The sequence below is a fragment of the Carassius gibelio genome, chromosome B8 (genome assembly GCF_023724105.1).
Source record: "Carassius gibelio isolate Cgi1373 ecotype wild population from Czech Republic chromosome B8, carGib1.2-hapl.c, whole genome shotgun sequence".
NCBI lineage: Eukaryota > Metazoa > Chordata > Actinopteri > Cypriniformes > Cyprinidae > Carassius > Carassius gibelio.
The window spans coordinates 14,308,773-14,334,206 of NC_068403.1; the positions used below are offsets into that span (position 1 = coordinate 14,308,773).

The 25,434-nt window shown below is 35.0% G+C and overlaps 1 long non-coding RNA gene across 1 annotated transcript in view; it reads right to left on the minus strand.

Annotated features, from left to right (window-relative positions):
• The window catches only part of LOC127963515 (uncharacterized), a 31,798-nt gene extending 17,844 nt beyond the window's left edge, over positions 1-13,954 (minus strand). The window contains exon 1 of the long non-coding RNA XR_008154852.1: positions 13,543-13,954. This is a non-coding gene — a long non-coding RNA (uncharacterized LOC127963515). The remainder of the gene's footprint in view (positions 1-13,542) is intronic.
• Between the last annotated feature and the right edge of the window lie 11,480 nt (positions 13,955-25,434).

The following is a 25,434-nucleotide window of genomic DNA, read 5'->3' on the forward strand; positions in this document are numbered from 1 at the left end:
TACCGATCGTATATATGTGACTATTAAGAGTCAACGTTATAGCGCCACCAACTGGCAGCAGGAAGTGAGTCATTTTCAAAATGCTTTGAATTCAGCATCTTATTTTTACTCGATTTGCTTCAAACTTCATCAGAATAATGTCAAAACATGGCCGATGTAAATCTGTTGTGGGGATATTGATATCTTATATATTGTTGCCATGGCAACGTGTCAAACTTGAATATTCTGTTATGGTGATTTTGAGGCAGATAACAACCTCAGATTTACATGAAACTCAAAACACATATCAGTATTCTTGATAGCTAGACAATGGAAAAAGCTTTTACAAGGGCGTGGAAGAGGCACTCTATAGCACCACCTTTTGTCAAAAGTGGGGGGGTTAGTTTTAGCTACAGACACCAAACTCGGTACAAAAATTGTTCTTATCAAGACGGACAACTTTCTAATTCACAGTCATCAGCTACGATCAACAGGAAGTCAGCTATTTTGATTTGAATGTGGATTTTTTTTTTACATTTAGCTGTGAATTAATGCATACTGCTCAGAGGAGAGTAACACTATACACACCAAACTTTGTCTACATGATGCCAAAACATTTTAAACAACTTAAATTGCCAATGGATTTTGGATAGCTTGAACGGTTTTGTCGTGGTGATTTTTTTAAATGACAGTAAAAATGGAATTATTAATTGTCCTGCATTTTTAAATTCCAAACACTTCAAAACCTTTTTTCATACAGAAAAAAAGTCATTCTGAGTAAATATGGATAGTTTCACGACTTTACAACACTGTATGGATAACAGAAAATTAAAAAACTGTCAGACATCTCATCTCACTCTGTCCCTCTGTTTGAGTATGTGCTTCAGACTTCCATTGTCTGAGAGAAATTGCGCCCCTACAGGTTCAATTCCCGGACTTTTACTTTCACTTTTAAATCGGTTAAAAATACAAATAAATACTTAGATTTAATTCACACTGACAAGCTAAACCAACATATCTGATTATTACCGGTTCAGGACTCATGGATAAATTATTTCTGGCCAGAGATACGTGAGAAATAGGAGAGATGAATCACCGCTGTGATCACGAGCGTCTGGAGTAAAGAGCTCAGAAAAAACGAATTTATTCCTGTTTTAAAGCTTTTAAAAATAAATTATTACAGCGATATCACACAATCAACCAATTAGAACACACCAAGAGCTAAATTCAGATGTTTTTGAACTGTTTGTGTGAAAATGAAATATTTGTGGCTGCCTATATGAAATCACTGCCTCCGATCAGCGCGTACAGTGTCGAGCTCAAAACAAACGAATTTATTCTTGTTTAAGAGCTTTTTTAAATAAAATATTACCACAAATGCACACAATAAACCCATTGTAACACAACAAGAGCTAAATGCAGGTGTTTGTGACCCGTTTAAGTGTGAAAGACTATTTGAAAGCGTGACTGGCAGAATAACATATATCTCTTGAGCTGCAGGATTCTGGCTTTCGTCGTACGAACGAACACATCACGGACAAGATTATTTCAAAACACATAATAGCTTGGCGAATATAAACGAAAACAGCCACGTGAACATAAACTGTTGAGAAATAAATCTGAAGTGGATCTACTGGATTTTAATATTAAGTGACCGCATATACCAGCTGCTTCTGTCTTCAATTTTAATCTATATAAAAAATTAAATTCATTCATCTTGGCTGCTTTTTTTTAATGTGTGAACGTATTTATTTATTTATTTATTTATTTATTATTTTGCTCTAACAACAATTAATCTATATTTAATTAAATCAATTACATTTTATTTTACATTTGATTTGTCCATTTCTGCATCTAAACGCCTAAAAACCTAAAACATGCTCTATTATACTAAATTGTTAGCAATTTCTTTATCGTCCAATTTATCTGGTGTACACTTTTATTTTCATAATAAACTTGTTTGTTAGATTATACACAGTTACAGTGGTCTATAATAAATATTAACAGGTTTTATTCAAGCTGTTTAGAATGATTGCAGTAGGCCAATTTTTTTAAATGTAAATAAAATAAAATTAAAAAAATTAAATAAATAAATAAAAAACATTGGAAAACAATAACTGTTGTACATTTTTATACATTTTGTATAATTTCATAGTTTATGCATTATAGTTATAAAAACAAATACATTTAGCCACTCACATAGAAATCTTAAAGGCCTTATCCTTTTCTGACAGTTTTAGGGATTTTTAAAAATCCTAAAAAACCTTATTTGTGCTGCAAATAATAATTTCAAACTCAAAAAGTAAATATTCAGTTCATGCTTTATAAAGCCTTGTCCCAATATTAATAGTCAGTAGTAAGCAGTTTATAAATACAGCTATAAAAAGTTTGTTCTTGGTTTATAAGCACATTTATTAAAAAGGAGAGTAAAGGGTCAGTTATCTTCCTATGAAAAATAAAAAAATAAAAATAAACAAACAACAACACAGATTGATACAGAACTCAGAAATTGTATTGTGGATTTATGATAAAATCAGCCTGTAAATGAATTCATACTCCTCCAAGAAGACACAAGTAGTTCACACCAAACTTTTTTAACATGAAGCTAATATACTGAAGATGTTAAATTGCGAATGGGTTTAGGATACCTTAAATGGTGTGGCCATAGCGATTTATTAAAGTAACAAAAAAAAAAATACAATCGTTATTTTACTATATCTTTAAAATTTTTCATTCCAACTCTTCATAATTTTTTATATACGTAGAAGTCATCATTTGAAGGAAGCACAGTAAGCTTCATAGCTTTATCATTTTCAAGAGCCAGCATAAAATTAAAACTATCATAACTTATAAATCAAGCTTGCAATTCTTACTACCAATAATGGCCACCAGATGGAGCTATAGGAATACTTTTAAATAATTATTGTAAAACAAGTATGATTTAAATCATTTATAGAAATCTTTCAAAGAAAAATAATATGTATTTTATGTATTTTACTGATAAAATGACCCTCACTTAATTAGAATAACAAGCTGAAGTATTGTGAACTGTATATTAAGAATAATTCTTTATAAGCTTTATGGACAGATACGTTTTGAGTGACTCTTGAAGGTTCAGCACCACATCCTCTTTTACCACTGTTTAAAGAATTTATCTTACAGAACAGGTGCGAATGAATTTTGGATAGCTTGAATGGTTTTGTCGTGGTGATTTTTTGAAATAACAGTAAAAAAGGAACCAGTAAATGTCTTTTATTTTTTTAAAGTGCAGCTTCTAAACACTTCAAAAAAATTTACACATAGAAGACCAGTCATTCTGAGGAAATATGCATAGTTGCATGACTATACAACATTATATGGATGATAGAAAATTAAAAAACTATCATACATCTGATGTCACTCTGTCCCTCAGTCACTGTGGTTAATGTGTGTGTGTGTGTGTGTGTGTGTGTGTGTTAAGTGAATTAGGTGTGAAACTATCAGGAAACATTTAGTCTCCAGCACCAACATTTTACAGAACTGCCACTTTCCTGGAGTCTCAGAATTACAATGTGTCAGGTTCTGAGAGATCTAAGATTCCCAAAAAATTATTTAATTAGAATACCATGAAGTATTGTGAAATACTATATATTAAGACTTTATATATAGGCTTAATGAACAGATTAGAGTGACTCGTGAAGGACCAGCACCACCTCCTCTTGTCCGATGGTTTGAGGAATATATCTTCCAGAATCCGGGATTAAGATTTAGGAGCTCATTTTTATTCCACCTTCTTTCCTGAAAGTCTGTCTTGCAGAATTGACTAAAAATTAATCTTCACATTAATTCCTAATTCTTTTGCAATTCTTTTGTCAGTTCTTCTTGACCTGTTTTTCTCTTCCAGCTTTCCTGGAGTATTGTATAGCACTCATAAATGATTAAATAAAAAGTAATGGTAGTTATTAAGATTGATATGGTTTGGAATTGGTAAAATGTGCTTGGAAAAAAATCACAATAAAACAATGTTTTAATGTTTAAGTTTGGAATATTAACTGACATGAATGAATGATATATAAATATAGTTCATGTTAACACAATGTTTATAAATGGAATCTTATTGTAAAGTGTTACTAAAGTTTTATATATATATATATATATATATATATATATATATATATATATATATATATATATATATATATATATTGTTCTGTGAATGTGATTTTAAAGTCTAGATGATTCGAATTAACCCTTTAACTGCCATATTCTTTAAAACCTCACTGCCAGAGGGATATTGTGAATGCATGTGCCCGCTGGGCACAGTTTACCTGATGCCACCGGGGTGGCGATGGCATTGGTGGCTTGAGCCCGCCATCGCTGCTTGCAGCTATATTTATTATTATTTTTTTTATTTTTTTTTAAACCTTCTGGGCATTTTTGGGGGCCTTAACATGCTCAAAAACTCTTGAAAATTGGCACACCCATTGGAATCTGCGGCCATCAGGACGCCACAGAGACTGGGACCCAGGCGTGGCACAGGGGCTCTACAGCGCCCCCTGGAACACCGTCAGAAATCTTGAACCATAGCTCACACACGCTTGCATGTATTTATATGAAACTCAGTACACTTATAGATCTCATTGAGCTGAACAACTTTCGCGCTCTATGTCATAGGCTCCGCCCAACAGGAAGTCAGCTATTCAGGGCTGTTTAAAAAAAGCATGCTCTGGAATTTGATATACTTGTCATAGGTTTTTTACTTGATTGCCACGAAACTCGGTCAACGTGATCTCAAGACATTGGGGATGAAAAATTGCGAGGGGATTTTTGATATCTCGAACGGTTTGCCCGTGGCGAGGCGTTGAAATTATGGCGAGAAATGAGAAACAGGAAATGTCTAATAACATCCACATACATTTCCTGAATTTGATCAAACTTCATTGGTTTGTTCGTTGTATGATACTGATCGTATATATGTGACTATTAAGAGTCAACGTTATAGCGCCACCAACTGGCAGCAGGAAGTGTGTCATTTTCCAAATGCTTTGAATTCAGCATCTTATTTTTACTCTATTTACTTAAAACTTCATCAGAATAATGACAAAACACGGCCGATGTAAATCTGTTGTGGGGATATTGATATCTGATATAGTGTTGCCATGGCAACGTGTCAAACTTGAATGTTCTCTTATGGTGAGTTTGAGGCAGACAACAAGCTCAGATTTACATGAAACTCAAAACACATATCAGTATTAGTGATAGCTAGACAATGGCAAAAGCTTTTAAAAGGGCGTGAAGGAGGCACTCTATAGCGCCACCTTTTGTCAAAAGTGGGGGGGTTAGTTTTAGCTACAAACACCAAACTTGGTACATAAATTGTTCTTTTCAAGACGGACAACTTTCTAATTCACAGTCATCAGCTACGACCAACAGGAAGTCGGCTATTTTGATTTGAATATTTAAATTGAGCTCTGATTTAATGCATACTCCTCACAGGAAATGTTCACTATACTCACCAAACTTTGTCTACATGTTGAAAAAACATTGAGGAACTTAAATTGCGAACGGATTTTGGTTAGCTTGAACGGTTTTGTTGTGGTGATTTTTTGAAATGACAGTAAAAAGGGAATCATTAATTGTCTTGTATTTTTAAATTGCAGCTTCCAAACACTTAAAAAAAAATTTATACAGAGATCAAATCATTCTGAGGACATATGCATAGTTTCATGACTTTACAACACTGTATGATTAAAAGAAAATTAAAAAAAACTGTCAGACATCTCAACTCACTCTGTCCCTCTGTTTGAGGAATGTATGTGTGCTGACTGAGTGTGTGTGTGTGTGTCTGTGAGTGGGGGATGGGCATGAGCTGAGTGGCAGACACAATGAGAGAGAGAGAGAGACTTAATCATCTCTTTAATCACCAGAAAAAAAATGTATTTTAAATTGTTATTTTTTGTTGCTTTTGCTAACATTGCTGTTTTCATTACAGCTTAAGAAACCTCTTAGGCCTTATCCTTTTCTGACAGTTTCAGGAATTAAAAACAAAATTCTAAAAATACTTATTTGTGCTGCCAATAATAATTTCAATCTCATTTGATACTGACCTATTCCATCCTGTGACATGACATTTATCTTAATTTACATAATCTCATGGATGTAACAGTAAAACTGTTCAGCTCACAGATGAAGACAAAGCTGTAATGCAAGCAGAACTTTCACAAATGCTTATAAGTCATTAAAGGATTTTATAACACTGTAAAATAATGTCTAATTTGTTAACATTAGTAAATGCATTGGTAACACTTTATAATAACTGCACTCATTAGTAAATAGTCAGTTCATGCTTTATAAAGTCTTGTCCCAACTTAAATAGTCATTAATAAGCAGCTTATAAATACAGCTATAAATAGCTTGATCTTGGTTTATAAGCACATTTATTAAAAAGGAGAGTAAAGGGTCAGTTATCTTCCTATGAAAAATAAAAAAATGAAAATAAACAAACAACAACACAGATTGATACAGAACTCAGAAATTTTATTGTGGATTTATGATCAAATCAGCCTGTAAATGAATCATACTCCTCCAAGAAGACACAAGTAGTTCACACCAAACTTTTTCAACATGATGCCAATATACTGAAGATGTTAAATTGCGAATGGGTTTAGGATACCTTAAATGGTGTGGCCATAGAGATTTATTAAAGTAACATAAAAAATACAATAGTTATTTTACTATATCTTTAAAATTTTTCATTCTAACTCTTCATAATTTTTTATATAAGTAGAAGTCCTCATTTGAAGGAAGCACAGTAAGTTTCATAGCTTTATCATTTTCAAGAGCCATCATAAAATTAAAACTATCATAACTTATAAATCAAGCTTGCAATTCTTAGTACCTATAATGGCCACCAGAGGGAGCTATAGGATTACTTTTAAATAATTATTGGAGAAACGAGTATGATTTAAATAATTTATAGAAATCTTTCAAATAAAATAATATGTATTTTAGAAATTTTACTGATAAAATGACCCTCACTTAATTAGAATAACAAGCTGAAGTATTGTGAACTGTATATTAAGAATAATTCTTAATAGGCTTTATGGACAGATACGTTTTAAGTGACTCTTGAAGGTTCAACACCACATCCTCTTTTACCACTGTTTAAAGAATTAATCTTACAGAACAGGTGTGAATGAATTTTGGATAGCTTGAATGGTTTTGTTGTGGTGATTTTTTGAAATAATAGTAAAAAAGGAACCAGTAAAAAAAAGTGCAGCTTCTAAACACTTCAAAAAAATGTACACATAGAAGACAAGTCATTCTGAGGAAATATGCATAGTTTCATGACTATACAACATTATATGGATGACAGAAAATTAAAAAAACATACATCTGATGTCACTCTGTCCCTCTGTCACTGTGTGTGTGTGTTTGTGTGTGTTTTAAGTGAATTAGGTGTGAAACTATCAGTGAGCATTTAGTCTCCAGCGCCAACATTTTACAGAACTGCCACTTTCCTGGAGTCTCAGAATTACAATGTGTCACGTTCTGAGAGATCTAAGATTCCAAAAAATTATTTAATTAGAATACCATGAAGTATTGTGAAATACTATATATTAAGACTTTATATATAGGCTTAATGAACAGATTAGAGTGACTCGTGAAGGACCAGCACCACCTTCTCTTGTCCGATGGTTTGAGGAATATATCTTCCAGAATCTGGGATTAAGATTTAGGAGCTCATTTTTATTCCACCTCCTTTCCTGAAAGTCTGTCTTGCAGAATTGACTAAAAATTAATCTTCACATTAATTCCTAATTCTTTTGCAATTCTTTTGTCAGTTCTTCTTGACCTGTTTTTCTCTTCCAGCTTTCCTGGACTATTGTATAGCACTCATAAATGATTAAATAAAAAATAATGGTAGTTATTAAGATTGATATGGTTTGGAATTGGTAAAATGTGCTTGGAAAAAAATCACAATAAAACAATGTTTTAATGTTTAAGTTTGGAATATTAACTGACATGAATGAATGCTATATAAATATTGTTCATGTTAACATAATGTTTATAAATGAAATCTTATTGTAAAGTGTTACTAAAGTTATATATATATATATATATATATTGTTCTGTGAATGTGATTTTAAAGTCTAGATGATTCGGATTAACCCTTTAACTGCCATATCAAGTTCAAGTTCTAGTTCAAGTTCAATTCATTTGTATAGCGCATTTACAACAGCCTCCTGGCTGACCAAAGTGCTTTAACATAAGAGCAAGAATATTACACATACATAAAAATAGACCAGACAAAAAATTTAAAACCACCCATTTCAAAATGTAGCATAACACAGTAGTCAGTACACTAAGGAAAATAAAAAAGTTTTTAGCAAAGATTTAAAAATAGACAAGGAAGGGGCCAGTCTGATCTCTAAAGGCAGGGTATTCCAGAGTCGTGGCCCAGCCACTGCAAATGCACGCTCCCCTCTACGCTCCCCTCTATCCTTTAAAACCTCACTGCCAGAGGGATATTGTGAATGCATGTGCCCGCTGGGCACAGTTTACCTGATGCCACCGGGGTGGTGATGGCATTGGTGGCTTGAGCCCGCCATCGCTGCTTGCAGCTATATTTATTTATTATTATTATTTTTCTTCAAGGTTTCAGGGGCTTTTGGGGCCCTTAACATGCTTAAAAAGTCTTGAAAATTGGCACACACATTGGAACCTGCGGCCATTAGGGCCGGGCAGAGACTGATACACGGGCGTGGCACAGGGGCTCTACAGCGCCCCCTGGAATATGGAGGGCCATATATCATACATACTTGCACGTAGACGTACGAAACTCGGTACACATATAGAACTCATCAATACAAACAACTTTCGTATTGCATATCATAGGCTCCGCCCAACAGGAAGTTGGCTATTTGGGGTTTATTATTCATATTTGTCGTCAAAGTTGTGGGGGCTTTTGGGGTCCTTAACATACTCAAAAACTCTTGAAAGTTTGCGCACAATTTGGAATCTGTGGCCTTTAGGAGCCTGCAGAGGCTGGGACACGGGCGTGGCACAGGGGCTCTACAGCGCCCCCTGGAACAAAGTCATAAATGTTGATGTATAGCTCACACATACTTGCACGTATTAATATGAAACTCAGTACACATATAGATCTCATCGTGCCGAACAACTTGCGTATTGCATGTCATAGGCTCCGCCCAACAGGAAGTCAGCTATTTAGAGTTATGTAAAAAGCGCATGCTCTGGAATTTGAAATACTTGTCATAGGTTTTTTACTCGATTGCCGCCAAACTCGGTCAACATGATCTCAAGACACTGGGGATGAAAAATTGCCAGGGGATTTTTGATATCTCAAACGGTTTGCTCGTGGCGAGGCATTGAAATTATGGCGAGAAATGAGAAACAGGAAGTGTCTAATACCATCCACATACATTTCCTGATTTTAATCAAACTTCATCAGATTATTCTTTGTATGATGTCGATCGCATATATGTGACTATTAGGAGTCAAAGTTATAGCGCCACCAACTGGCAGCAGGAAGTGTGTCATTTTCAAAATGCTTTGTATTCAGCATCTTATTTTTACTCGATTTGCTTCAAACTTCATCAGAATAATGTTAAAACACAGCCTATATTAATCTGCTAGGGGGATATTGATATCTAAAAATATTGTTGCCGTGGCAACATGTCAAACTTGAATACTTCTCAGGTGATTTTAAGGCATATAACATACTTAGAATTTCATGAAATTCTGAACATATATCAGTATTTATGATAACTAGACACTGGCAAAAGTTCATAAGAGGGCGTGGAAGAGGCACTCTATAGCGCCACCTTTTGTCAAAAGTGGGGGGGTTAGTTTTAGCTACAGATACCAAACTCGGTACAAAAATTGTTCTTATCAAGACGGACAACTTTCTAATTCACAGTCATCAGCTACGATCAACAGGAAGTCAGCTATTTTGATTTGAATGTGGATTTTTTTTTACATTTAGCTGTGAATTAATGCATACTGCTCAGAGGAGAGTAACACTATACACACCAAACTTTGTCTACATGATGCCAAAACATTTTAAACAACTTAAATTGCCAAAGGATTTTGGATAGCTTGAACGGTTTTGTCGTGGAGATTTTTTTAAATGACAGTAAAAATGGAATTATTAATTGTCCTGCATTTTTAAATTCCAAACACTTCAAAACCTTTTTTCATACAGAAAAAAAGTCATTCTGAGTAAATATGGATAGTTTCACGACTTTACAACACTGTATGGATAACAGAAAATTAAAAAACTGTCAGACATCTCATCTCACTCTGTCCATCTGTTTGAGTATTATGTGCTGAGACTTACATTGTCTGAGAGAAAATGCGCCCCTACAGGTTCAATTCCTTAAAGGGAAATTCGACTGAAAGGGAGGAGACTCTCTTTTAGTTTCATTTTTAAATCGGTTAAAATACAAATAAATACTTAGATTTAATTCACACTGACAAGCTAAACCAACATATATGATTATTACCAGGTCAGGGCTCATTAATAATTGATGTGTGGTCAGTGATACGTGAGAAACACGAGAGATGAATCATGCTCTGAGCAGGAGCGTGTGGAATGATGAGCTCAGAAAAAACGAGTTTATTCTTGTTTTATAGCTTTTAAAATTAAAATATTAAAGCGATATTACACAATTCACCAATTAGAACACACCAGGAGCTACATTCAGATGTTTTTGAACTGTTTGTGTGAAAATGAAATATTCGCGGCTGCCTATCTGAAATCACTGCCTCCGATCAGCGCGCACAGTGTCACAAGTTCAAAACAAACGAATTTATTCTTGTTTAAGAGCTTTTTCAAATAAAATATTGTCATAAATGCACACAATACACCCATTATAACACAACACGTCCTAAATGCAGGTGTTTGTGACCCGTTTAAGTGTGCAAGACTATTTGAAAGCGCGACTGGCAGAATAACATGTATCTCTCGAGCTGCAGGATTCTGCCTTTCGTCGTAAGAACGAACACATCACGGACAAGATTATTTCAAAATACATAATAGCTTGGCGAATATAAACGAAAACAGCCACGTAGACATAAATTGTTGAGAAATAAATCTGAAGTGGATCTACTGGATTTGAATATTAAGTGACCGCATATGCCAGCTGCTTCTGTCTTCAATTTTAATCTACATATAAAAAAGGAAACTCATTCATCTTGGCGGCTTTTTTAATGTGTGTACGTATTTATTTATTATTTTGCTCTAACAAGAATTAATCTATATTTAATTAAATCAATTACATTTTATTTTACATTTGATTTGTCCATTTCTGCATCTAAACGCCTAAAAACCTAAAACATGCTAATCTAATTTATCTGGTGTACACACTTTTATTTTCATAATAAACTTGTTTGTTAGATTATACACAGTTACAGTGGTCTATAATAAATATTAACAGGTTTTATTCAAGCTGTTTAGAATGATTGCAGTAGGCTAATTTGTTTTTATGTAAATCCCAAAAAATAAATTAAATAAATAAAAAACATTGGAAAACAATAACTGTGGTACTTTTTTATACATTTTGTATAATTTCATAGTTTATGCATTATAGTTATAAAAACAAATAAATTTAGCCACTCACATAGAAATCTTAGGCCTTATCCTTTTCTGACAGTTTTAGGTTTTTTTAAAAAAATCCTAAAAAACCTTATTTGTGCTGCAGATAATAATTTCAAACTCATTTGATACTGACCTCTGACATCCTGTGACATGATATTTATTTGAATTTACATAATCGCATGGATGTAACAGTAAATCTGTTCAGCTCACAGATCAAGACTAAGCTGTAATGCAAGCAGAACTTTCACAAATGCTTGTAGGTCAATAAAATCATTACAAAACACTTACAAATCATTTAAGGATTTGATAACACTGTAAAATAATGTCTAATTTGTTAAGATTAGCAAATGCATTGATAACACTTTATAATAACTGCACTCATTAGTACATAGTCAGTTCATGCTTTATAAAGCCTTGTCCCAATATTAATAGTCATTAGTAAGCAGTTTATAAATACAGCTATAAATAGCTTGTTCTTGGTTTTATAAGCACATTTATTAAAAAGGAGAGTAAAGGGTCAGTTATCTTCCTATGAAAAATAAAAAAAATTAAAATAAACAAACAACAACACAGATTGATACAGAACTCAGAAATGTTATTGTGGATTTATGATAAACTCAGCCTGTAAATGAATTCATTCTCCTCCAAGAAGACACAAGTAGTTCACACCAAACTGTTTTAACATGAAGCCATATACTGAAGATGTTAAATTGCGAATGGGTTTAGGATACCTTAAATGATGTGGCCATAGCGATTTATTAAAGTAACATAAAAAAATACAATAGTTATTTTACTATATCTTTAAAATTTTTAATTCCAACTCTTCATAATTTTTTATATACGTAGAAGTCATCATTTGAAGGAAGCACAGTAAGTTTCATAGCTTTATCATTTTCAAGAGCCAGCATAAAATTAAAACTATCATAACATATAAATCAAGCTTGCAATTCTTAGTACCAATAATGGCCACCAGATGGTGCTATAGGATTACTTTTAAATAATTATTGTAGAAACAAGTATGACTTAAATCATTTATAGAAATCTTTCAAAGAAAAATAATATGTATTTTATGTATTTTACTGATAAAATAACCCTCACATAATTAGAATAACAAGCTGAAGTATTGTGAACTGTATATTAATAATAATTCTTTATAGGCTTTATGGACAGATACGTTTTGAGTGACTCTTGAAGGATCAGCACCACATCCTCTTTTACCACTGTTTAAAGAATTTATCTTACAGAACAGGTGCGAATTAATTTTGAATAGCTTGAATGGTTTTGTCATGGTGATTTTTTGAAATAACAGTAAAAAAGTAACCAGTAAATGTCTTTTATTTTTTTTAAGTGCAGCTTCTAAACACTTAAAAAAATATACACATAGAAGACAAGTCATTCTGAGGAAATATGCATAGTTTCATGACTATACAACACTATATGGATGATAGAAAATTAAAAAACTATCATACATCTGATGTCACTCTGTCCCTCTGTCACTGTGGGTAATGTGTGTGTGTGTGTGTGTGTGTGTGTGTTAAGTGAATTAGGTGTGAAACTATCAGGGAGCATTTAGTCTCCAGTGCCAACATTTTACAGAACTGACACTTTCCTGGAGTCTCAGAATTACTCTGTGTCAGGTTCTGAGAAATCAAAGATTCCAAAAAATGATTTAATTAGAATACCATGAAGTATTGTGAAATACTATATATTAAGACTTTATATATAGGCTTTATGAACAGATTGGAGTGACTCGTGAAGGACCAGCACCACCTACTCTTGTCCGATGGTTTGAGGAATATATCTTCCAGAATCCGGGATTAAGATTTAGGAGCTCATTTTTATTCCACCTCCTTTCCTGAAAGTCTGTCTTGCAGAATTGACTCTTCACAATCTTAATAAAAAATTAATCTTCACATTAATTCCTAATTATTTTGCAATTCTTTTTGTCAATTCTTCTTGACCTGTTTTTTTTTCTTCTTCTTTTCTGACCTCATGACCCAGTCAGCATTTTTGTACAATGGTCAAGTCTTAACTTATCCATTTCTGTATTGCATTTGTGTTTGATATTTCTCATGGGTATTTCATAATTTTCGACTTTGAGTTAAAACAGTTTGAGTTAAAACTCTTTTTTAGCGCATTTCATCTGTAAAAGAAAACATGCCTAATAATTCTGCACATGAATATAAGGAGTTTTTCTCTTCCAGCTTTCCTGGACTATTGTATAGCACTCATAAATGATTAAATAAAAAATAATGGTAGTTATTAAGATTGATATGGTTTGGAATTGGTAAAATGTGCTTGGAAAAAAATCACAATAAAACAATGTTTTAATGTTTAAGTTTGGAATATTAACTGACATGAATGAATGCTATATAAATATTGTTCATGTTAACATAATGTTTATAAATTAAATCTTATTGTAAAGTGTTACTAATATATATATATATATATATATATATATATATATATATATATATATATATATATATATATATATATATTGTTCTGTGAATGTGATTTTAAAGTCTAGATGATTCGGATTAACCCTTTAACTGCCATATCCTTTAAAACCTCACTGCCAGAGGGATATTGTGAATGCATGTGCCCGCTGGGCACAGTTTACCTGATGCCACTGGGGTGGCGATGGCATTGGTGGCTTGAGCCCGCCATCGCTGCTTGCAGCTATATTTATTATTATTCTTCTTCTTCTTCTTCTCCCGAATGAATCGCATTTTTGAGGGCTTTAACATGCTCAAAAAGTCATGAAACTTTGCACACGCGTCAAACCTGGTGAAAATTTTCGTCTGATATAGGATTCAGAAGAGGGTGTGGCAAAATGGCTCGACAGCGCCACCTATACCAAGAAAATCAACAGCCTTCCAGCTATGTTTCACGTACATGCACGAAAATTGGCACACATATGTAACACACCAATACCTACAAAAAAGACTCTTGGAGCGAAATTCTAAACCCAACAGGAAGTCAGTTATTTTTAATATTATGAGCATATTTTGTGTAATTTTGGTCATTTCCATGTGTTGTATTTTAACGAACTCCTCCTAGAGATTTCTTCAAATCAACACCAAATTTGGTATGCCTAATCTAAAGGCCTTTGCGATGTTAAATTGCGAAGATCTTGAGTTTTCGTTGAAGGGCGTGTCCGTGGCGGCCTGGCGAATTTCGATGATTCGCCATGAAAAATGAAGTTGCTATAACTCACACATACAATGTCCAATCTGCCCCAAACTTCACATGTTTGATGAGATTCCGAACCTGAACAGATTGACATGCCCATATTCAGTTATAGTCATAGCGCCACCTATTGGCAACAGGAAGTGACATATTTTACGCTGCGACGAACTACTCCTAGAAATTTTATGACATCAGTGTCTTTTTTGTGGTCAGTCTAATCTAAAGGCCTGTGCGATGTTCAGTTGTGAAGATTTTGAGTTTTCGTTAAAAGGCTTGTTCATGGCGCCGCGACGAAGTTCGATGTCTCGCCATGGGAATAAAAGATGTTATAACTCAGGCATAAAATGTCCGATCTTCCCCAAACTTCACATATGTGATAAGAGTCGTGACCTGAACAGATCTGCAGGCCAATATTCCACCGGGTGTGGCAGAATGGCTCTATAGCGCCACCTATACACTTTCAACGGAGTGCGCCTCGAGCTATGTTTCACGTACATGTACAAAAATTGGTACACACATGTAACGCACCAATACCTACAAAAAAGTCTCTTGGTACGAAATCCGGATCCCAACAGGAAGTCGGTTATTTTGAATTTTCCCTTCAAAATTGGTGTTGTTTTTGCCATTTTCAGGGGTTGTACTTTAACGAACTCCTCCTAGAGATTTATTCAGATCAACACCAAACTTGGTCAGTGTAATCTAAAGCCCTTTGCGATAATAAATTGCGAAGGACTTGAGGTTTCGTTAAAGGGCGGGTCTATGGCGGCCTGACAAATTTCGATGTTTCGCCATGAAAAAGGAAGTTGCTGTAACTCAGACATACAATGTCCAATCTGCCCCAAACTTCACATGTTGGATAAGACTCTTGACCTGAACAGATCTACATGCCAATATTCAGTTATAGTCATAGCGCCACCTATTGGCAACAGGAAGTTACATATTTTACACTGCGACAAACTACTCCTATAATTTTTTTGAGATTAACATATATTTTGTGGTCAGTCTAATCTAAAGGCCTGTGCAATGTTAACTTTTGAAGATCTTGAGTTTTTGTTAAAGGGCGTTTCCATGGCGCCATGACAAAATTTGATGTCTTGCCACAGCAAGAGAAGTTGTTGTAACTCAAGCATAAAATGTTCAATCTTCCCCAAACTTCACTTGTTTGATAAGAGTCCTGGCCTGAACACATCTGAAGGCCAATATTCCATTATAATGATAGCGCCACCTGCTGGCAACGGTAAGATTGGCACATATATGGGATATACTTTGATATATTCCACTTATATTTAGGACATTAAATGCATATTTCTCAACGTTCACCTTTTTACTAAAGCCACACGATGGCGGTGAGCCCGGGTGCGAGGGCCCGTTCATCGCTGCTTGCAGCTTTAATTTTTTATTATTATTATTATTAGGGCTCAAGCCCAAAGGGCGAGAGGCCTATTGTTTTCCTTAGGATTATTAGGGCTCAAGCCCAAAGGGCGAGAGGCCTATTGTTTTCCTTAGGATTATTTTTTATTAGGGCTCAAGCCTGGAGGGCGAGAGCCCTATTGTTTTCCTTAGGATTATTTTGTTATTATTAGGGCCCGAGCACCGATGGTGTGAGGACCCTCTTGGAATTGCTCCGTTTATTATTATTATTATTATTATTATTATACTTCTCCAAAATGAATCGCATTTTTGAGGGCCTAAACATACTCAAAAAGTCATGAAACTTTGCACACACCTCAGAACTGGCGAAAATTTACATCTGATATGGGTTTCAGAAGTGGGTGTGGCAAAATGGCTCGACAGCGCCACCTATACACGTTCAACGGTGTGCGCCTCGAGCTATGTTTCACGTACATGTATGAAAATCGGTACACATGTGTAACTCTCCAGTACCTACAAAAAAGTCTCTTAGAGCAAAATTCTAAACCCAACAGGAAGTCGGTTATTTTTAATATTATGAGCAAATTTTGTGTCATTTTTGCCATTTCCATGCGTTGTATTTTAACGAACTCCTCCTAGAGACTTATTCAGATCAACACCAAGTTTGGTATGCCTAATCTAAAGGCCTTTGCGATGTTAAATTGCGAAGCTTTTGAGTTTTCGTTAATGGTCGTGTCCGTGGCGGCCTGGCGAATTTCGATGATTCGCCATGAAACAGGAAGTTGCTATAACTCAGACATACAATGACCAATCTGCCCCAAACTTCACATGTTTGATGAGTCTCCTGACCTGAACAGATTGACATGCCCATATTCAGTTATAGTCATAGCGCCACCTATTGGCAACAGGAAGTGACATATTTTACACTGCGATGAACTACTCCTAGAAATTTTATGACATCAATGTATTTTTTGTGGTCAGTCTAATCTAAAGGCCTGTGCGATGTTAAGTTTTGAAGATCTTGAGTTTTCGTTAAAAGGCGTGTCCATGGCGCCGTCACGAAGTTCGATGTCTCGCCATGGGAATAAAAGATGTTATAACTCAGGCATAAAATGTCCGATCTTCCCCAAACTTCACATGTGTGATAAGAGTCCTGGCCTGAACACATCTGAAGGCCAAAATTCCATCAGGTGTGGCAAAATGGCTCGATAGCGCCACCTATACATTTTCAACAGAGTGCGCCTCGAGCTATGTTTCACGTACATGTACAAAAATCGGTAAACACATGTAACACACCAATACCTACAAAAAAGTCTCTTGGTACGAAATCCGAATCCCAACAGGAAGTCGGTTATTTAGAATTTTCTCTGCAAAATTGGCGTTGTTTTTGCCATTTTCAGGGGTTGTACTTTAACGAACTCCTCCTAGAGATTTATTCAGATCAACACCAAACCTGGTCAGTGTAATCTTAAGCCCTTTGCGATGTTAAATTGCGAAGATCTTTAGATTTCGTTAAAGGGCGTGTCCATGGCGGCCTGACAAATTTCGATGTTTCGCCATGAAAAAGGAAGTTGCTGTAACTCAGTCATACAATGTCCAATCTGCCCCAAACTTCACATGTTAGATAAAACTTCTGCCCTCAACAGATCTACATGCCCACATTCAGTTATAGTCCTAGCGCCACCTATTGGCAACAGGAAGTGACATGTTTTATGCTGCGACAAACTACTCCTATAATTTTTTTGAGATTAACATATATTTTGTGGTCAGTCTAATCTAAAGGCCTGTGCAATGTTAACTTTTGGAGATCTTGAGTTTTTGTTAAAGGGCGTTTCCATGGCGCCATGACAAAATTTGATGTCTTCCCACAGCAAGAGAAGTTGTTGTAACTCAAGCATAAAATGTTCAATCTTCCCCAAACTTCACATGTTTGATAAGAGTCCTGGCCTGAACACATCTGAAGGCCAATATTCCATTATGATAGCGCCACCTGCTGGCAACGGTAAGATTGGCACATATATGGGATATACTTTGATATATTCCACTTATATTTAGGACATTAAATGCATATTTCTCAACGTTCACCTTTTTACTAAAGCCACACGATGGCGGTGAGCCCGGGTGCGAGGGCCCGTTCATCGCTGCTTGCAGCTTTAATTAGGGCTCAAGCCTGGAGGGCGAGAGCCCTATTGTTTTCCTTAGGATTATTTTTTATTATTATTATTATTATTATTATTATTATTATTTTTTTCTAACGTTACGGGGGCTTTTGGGGCCCTTAACATGCTTAAAAAGTCTTGAAAATTGGCACACACATTGGAACCTGCGGCCATTAGGGCCGGGCAGAGACTGATACACGGGCGTGGCACAGGGGCTCTACAGCGCCCCCTGGAATATGGAGGGCCATATATCATACATACTTGTACGTAGACGTACGAAACTCGGTACACATATAGAACTCATCAATACAAACAACTTTCGTATTGCATATCATAGGCTCCGCCCAACAGGAAGTTGGCTATTTAGGGTTTATTATTCATATTTATCGTCAAAGTTGTGGGGGCTTTTGGAGTCCTTAACATACTCAAAAACTCTTGAAAATTTGCACACACCTTTGGATCTGTGGCCTTTAGGAGCCTGCAGAGGTTGGGACCCGGGCGTGGCACAGGGGCTCTACGGCGCCCCCTGGAACACAGTCATAAATGTTGATGTATAGCTCACACATACTTGCATGTATTAATATGAAACTCAGTACACATATAGATCTCATCGTGCCGAACAACTTGCGTATTGCATGTCATAGGCTCCGCCCAACAGGAAGTCAGCTATTTAGAGTTATGTAAAAAGCGCATGCTCTGGAATTTGATATACTTGTCATAGGTTTTTTACTCGATTGCCACCAAACTCGGTCAACATGATCTCAAGACATTGGGGATGAAAAATTGCCAGGGGATTTTTGATATCTCGAACGGTTTGCTCGTAGCGAGGCGTTGAATTTATGGCGAGAATTGAGAAACAGGAAGTGTCTAATACCATCCACATACATTTCCTAATTTTAATCAAACTTCATCAGATTATTAATTGTATGATGTCGATCGCATATATGTGACTATTAGGAGTCAAAGTTATAGCGCCACCAACTGGCAGCAGGAAGTGTGTCATTTTCAAAATGCTTTGAATTCAGCATCTTATTTTTACTCGATTTGCTTCAAACTTCATCAGAATAATGTTAAAACACAGCCGATATAAATCTGCTGGGGGGATATTGATATCTAAAAATATTGTTGCCGTGGCAACATGTCAAACTGGAATACTTCTCAGGTGATTTTGAGGCATATAACATGCTTAGAATTTCATCAAACTCAGAACACATGTAAGTATTAGTGACAGCTAGACACTGGCAAAAGTTCATACGAGGGCGTGGAAGAGGCACTCTATAGCGCCACCTTTTGTCAAAAGTGAGGGGGTTAGTTTTAGCTACAGACACCAAACTCAGTAGAAAAATTTTTCTTATCAAGACGGACAACTTTCTAATTCACAGTCATCAGCTACGACCAACAGGAAGTCGGCTATTTTGATTTGAATGTGGATTGTTTTTTACATTTAGCTGTGAATTAATGCATACTGCTCAGAGGAGAGTAACACTATACACACCAAACTTGGTCTACATGTTGAAAAAACATTGAGGAACTTAAATTGTGAATGGGTTTTGGATAGCTTGGATGGTTTTGTCGTGGTGATTTTTTTAAATGACAATAAAGATGGAATTATAAATTTTCCTGCATTTTTAAATTCCAAACACTTCAAAACCTTTTTTCATACAGATAAAAAGTTATTCTGAGTAAATATGCATAGTTTCATGACTTTACAACACTGTATGGATAACAGAAAATTAAAAAACTGTCAGACATCTCATATCACTCTGTCCCTCTGTTTGACTGTGTGTGCTTAGACTTCCATTGTCTGAGAGAAATAGCGCCCCTACAGGTTCAGTTACCGGACTAAAAAAGGGAGGAGACTGTCTTTTGGTTTCGATTTTAAATCGGTTAAAATACAAATAAATACTTGGATTTAATTCACAATGACAAGCTAAACCAACATATGTGATTATTATCAGGTCAAGGCTCATTAATAATTGATGTGTGGTCAGTGATACGTGAGAAACATGAGAGATGAATCACCGCTCTGAGCAGGAGCGTGTGGAATGATGAGCTCAGAAAAAACGAGATTATTCTTGTTTTATAGCTATTAAAAATAAAGTATTGCAGCGATATCACACAATTCACCAATTAGAGCACACCAAGAGCTAAATTAAGATGTTTTTGAACTGTTTGTGTGAAAATGAAATATTTGCGGCTGCCTATCTGAAATCACTGCCTCCGATCAGCGCGCACAGTGTCACAAGTTCAAAACTAACGAATTTAACGAACTTGTTTAAGAGCTTTTTAAAATAAATTATTGCCATAAATGCACACAATACACCCATTATAACACAACACGAGCTAAATACAGGTGTTTGTGACCCGTTTATGTGTGCAAGACTATTTGAAAGCGCGACTGGCAGAATAACATATCTCTCGAGCTGCAGGATTCTGCCTTGCGTCGTAAGAACGAACACATCACGGACAAGATTATTTCAAAATACATAATAGCTTGGCGAATATAAACGAAAACAGCCACGTGAACATAAACTGTTGAGAAATAAATCTGAAGTGGATCTACTGGATTTTAATATTAAGTGACTGCATTTACCTGCTTCTGTCTTCAATTTGAATCTATATAAAAAATTAAACTCATTCATCTTGGCTGCTTTTTTAATGTGTGTACGTATTTATTTATTATTTTGCTCTAACAAGACGTTATCTATATTTAATTAAATCAGTTACATTTGATTTTACATTTGATTTGTCCATTTCTGCATCTAAACGCCTAAAAACCTAAGAAATGCTCTAGTATATATTGTTAGCAATTTCTTTATCGTCCAATTTATCTGGTGTACACGCTTTTATTTTCATAATAAACTTGTTTGTTAGATTATACACAGTTATAGTGGTCTATAATAAATATTGACAGGTTTTATTCAAGCTGTTTAGAATGATTGCCATAGGCTTATGTTTTAAAATGTAAATCCCCCCCAAAAAAATAATAATAATAATTTAAATAAATAAAAAACATCGGAAAAGAATAACTTGTACTTTTTTATACATTTTGTATAGTTTCATAGTTTATGCATTATAATTATAAAAACAAAAAAATTTAGCCACTCACATAGAAATCTTATAGGCCTTATCCTTTTCTGACAGTTTTAGGGATTTTTAAAAATCCTAAAAAACCTTATTTGTGCTGCAAATAATAATTTCAAACTAATTTGATACTGACCTCTGACATCCTGTGACATGATATTTATTTGAATTTACATAATCTCATGGATGTAACAGTAAATCTGTTCAGCTCACAGATCAAGACTAAGCTGTAATGCAAGCAGAACTTTCACAAATGCTTGTAGGTTTAATAAAATCATTACAAAACACTTACAAATCATTTAAGGGATTTGATAACACTGTAAAATAATGTCTAATTTGTTAACATTAGCAAATGCATTGGTAACACTTTATAATAACTTTACTATATCTTTAAAATTTTTCATTCCAACTCTTCATAATTTTTTATATACGTAGAAGTCATCATTTGAAGGAAGCACAGTAAGTTTCATAGCTTTATCATTTTCAAGAGCCAGCATAAAATTAAAACTATCATAACTTATAAATCAAGCTTGCAATTCTTAGTACCAATAATGGCCACCAGATGGAGCTATAGGATTACTTTTAAATAATTATTGTAGAAACAAGTATGATTTAAATCATTTATAGAAATCTTTCAAAGAAAAATAATATGAATTTTATGTATTTTACTGATAAAATGACCCTCACTTAATTAGAATAACAAGCTGAAGTATTGTGAACTGTATATTAAGAATAATAGGCTTTATGGACAGATACGTTTTGAGTGACTCTTGAAGGATCAGCACCACATCCTCTTTTACCACTGTTTAAAGAATGTATCTAACAGTACAGGTGCGGATGAATTTTGAATAGCTTGAATGGTCTTGTCGTGGTGATTTTTTGAAATAACAGTAAAAAAGTAACCAGTAAATGTCTTTTATTTTTTTAAGTGCAGCTTCTAAACACTTCAAAAAAATGTACACATAGAAGACAAGTCATTCTGAGGAAATATGCATAGTTTCATGACTATACAAGACTATATGGATGATAGAAAATTAAAAAACTATCATACATCTGATGTCACTCTGTCCCTCTGTCACTGTGGGTAATGTGTGTGTGTGTGTGTGTGTGTGTGTGTGTGTTAAATGAATTAGGTGTGAAACTATCAGGGAGCATTTAGTCTCCAGCGCCAACATTTTACAGAACTGCCACTTTCCTGGAGTCTCAGAATTACAATGTGTCAGGTTCTGAGAGATCTAAGATTCCAAAAAATTATTTAATTAGAATACCATGAAGTATTGTGAAATACTATATATTAAAACTTTATATATAGGCTTTATGAACCGATTAGAGGGACTCGTGAAGGACCAGCACCACCTCCTCTTGTCTGATGGTATGAGGAATATATCTTCCAGAATCCGGGATTAAGATTTAGGAGCTCATTTTTATTCCACCTCCTTTCCTGAAAGTCTGTCTTGCAGAATTGACTAAAAATTAATCTTCACATTAATTCCTAATTATTTTGCAATTCTTTTTGTCAGTTTTTGTTGACCTGTTTTTTTCTTCTTCTTTTCTGACCTCATGACCCAGTCAGCATTTTTTGTACAATGGTCAAGTCTTAACTTATCCATTTCTGTATTGCATTTGTGTTTGATATTTCTCATGGGTTTTTTATAATTTTCGACTTTGAGTTAAAACAGTTTGAGTTAAAACTCTTTTTTAGCGCATTTCATCTGTAAAAGAAAACATGCCTAATAATTCTGCACATGAATATAAGGAGTTTTTCTCTTCAAGCTTCCCTGGACTATTGTATAGCACTCATAAATGATTAAATAAAAATTAATGGTAGTTATTAAGATTGATATGGTTTGGAATTGGTAAAATGTGCTTGGAAAAAAATCACAATAAAACAATGTTTTAATGTTTAAGTTTGGAATATTAACTGACATGAATGAATGCTATATAAATATTGTTCATGTTAACATAATGTTTATGAATGAAATCTTATTGTAAAGTGTTACTCAAGTTATATATATATATATATATATATATATATATATATATATATATATATATATATATATATATATATATATATATATATTGTTCTGTGAATGTGATTTTAAAGTCTAGATGATTCGGATTAACCCTTTAACTGCCATATCCTTTAAAACCTTACTGCCAGAGGGATAATGTGAATGCATGTGCCCACTGGGCACAGTTTACCTGATGCCACCGGGGTGGCGATGGCATTGGTGGCTTGAGCCCGCCATCGCTGCTTGCAGCTATATTTATTATTATTTTTCTTCAAGGTTTCGGGGGCTTTTGGGGTCCTTAACATGCTTAAAAAGTCTTGAAAATTGGCACACACATTGGAACCTGCGGCCATTAGGGCCGGGCAGAGACTGATACACGGGCGTGGCACAGGGGCTCTACAGCGCCCCCTGGAATACTGAGGGCCATATATCATACATACTTGCACGTAGACACACGAAACTCGGTACACATGTAGATCTCATCAAACCAAACAACTTTCGTACTGCATGTCATAGGCTCCGCCCAACAGGAAGTTGGCTATTTTGGGTTTAGTAGTCATATTTTTCGTCAAAGTTGTGGGGGCTTTTGGGGTCCTTAACATACTCAAAAACTCTTGAAAATTTGCACACACTTTGGAATCTGTGGCCTTTAGGAGCCTGCAGAAGCTGGGACCCGGGCGTGGCACAGGGGCTCTACGGCGCCCCCTGGATCACAGTCAGAAATGTTGATGTATAGCTCACACATACTTGCCAATATTCATTTGAAACTCAGTACACATATAGATCTCATTGTGCCGAACAACTTTCGTATTGAATATCATAGGCTCCGCCCAACAGGAAATCAGCTATTTAGAGTTATGTAAAAAGCGTATGCTCTGGAATTTGAAATACTTGTCATAGGTTTTTTACTCGATTGCCGCCAAACTCGGTCAACATGATCTCAAGACATTGGGGATGAAAAATTGCCAGGGGATTTTTGATATCTCGAACGGTTTGCTCGTGGCGAGGCTTTGAAATTATGGCGAGAAATGAGAAACAGGAAGTGTCTAATACCATCCACATACATTTGCTAATTTTAATCAAACTTCATCAGATTATTCATTGTATGATGTCGATCGCATATATGTGACTATTAGGAGTCAAAGTTATAGCGCCACCAAGTGGCAGCAGGAAGTGTGTCATTTTCAAAATGCTTTGAATTCAGCATCTTATTTTTACTCGATTTGCTTCAAACTTCATCAGAATAATGTTAAAACACAGCCGATATAAATCTGCTGGGGGGATATTGATATCTAAAAATATTGTTGCCGTGGCAACATGTCAAACTGGAATACTTCTCAGGTGATTTTGAGGCATATAACATACTTAGAATTTCATCAAACTCAGAACACATATCAGTATTAGTGACAGCTAGACACTGGCAAAATTTCATAAGAGGGCGTGGAAGAGGCACTCTATAGCGCCACCTTTTGTCAAAAGTGGGGGGGTTAGTTTTAGCTACAGACACCAAACTCAGTACAAAAATTGTTCTTATCAAGACGGACAACTTTCTAATTCACAGTCATCAGCTACGACCAACAGGAAGTCAGCTATTTTGATTTGAATGTGGATTGTTTTTTACATTTAGCTGTGAATTAATGCATACTGCTCAGAGGAGAGTAACACTATACACACCAAACTTGGTGTACATGTTGAAAAAACATTGAGGAACTTAAATTGTGAATGGGTTTTGGATAGCTTGGATGGTTTTGTCGTGGGGATTTTTTTAAATGACAATAAAGATGGAATTATTAATTTTCCTGCATTTTTAAATTCCAAACACTTCAAAACCTTTTTTCATACAGAAAAAAAGTTATTCTGAGTAAATATGCATAGTTTCATGACTTTACAACACTGTATGGATAACAGAAAATTAAAAAACTGTCAGACATCTCATATCACTCTGTCCCTCTGTTTGAGTGTGTGTGCTTAGACTTCCATTGTCTGAGAGAAATAGCGCCCCTACAGGTGCAGTTACCGGACTTTTTGTTTC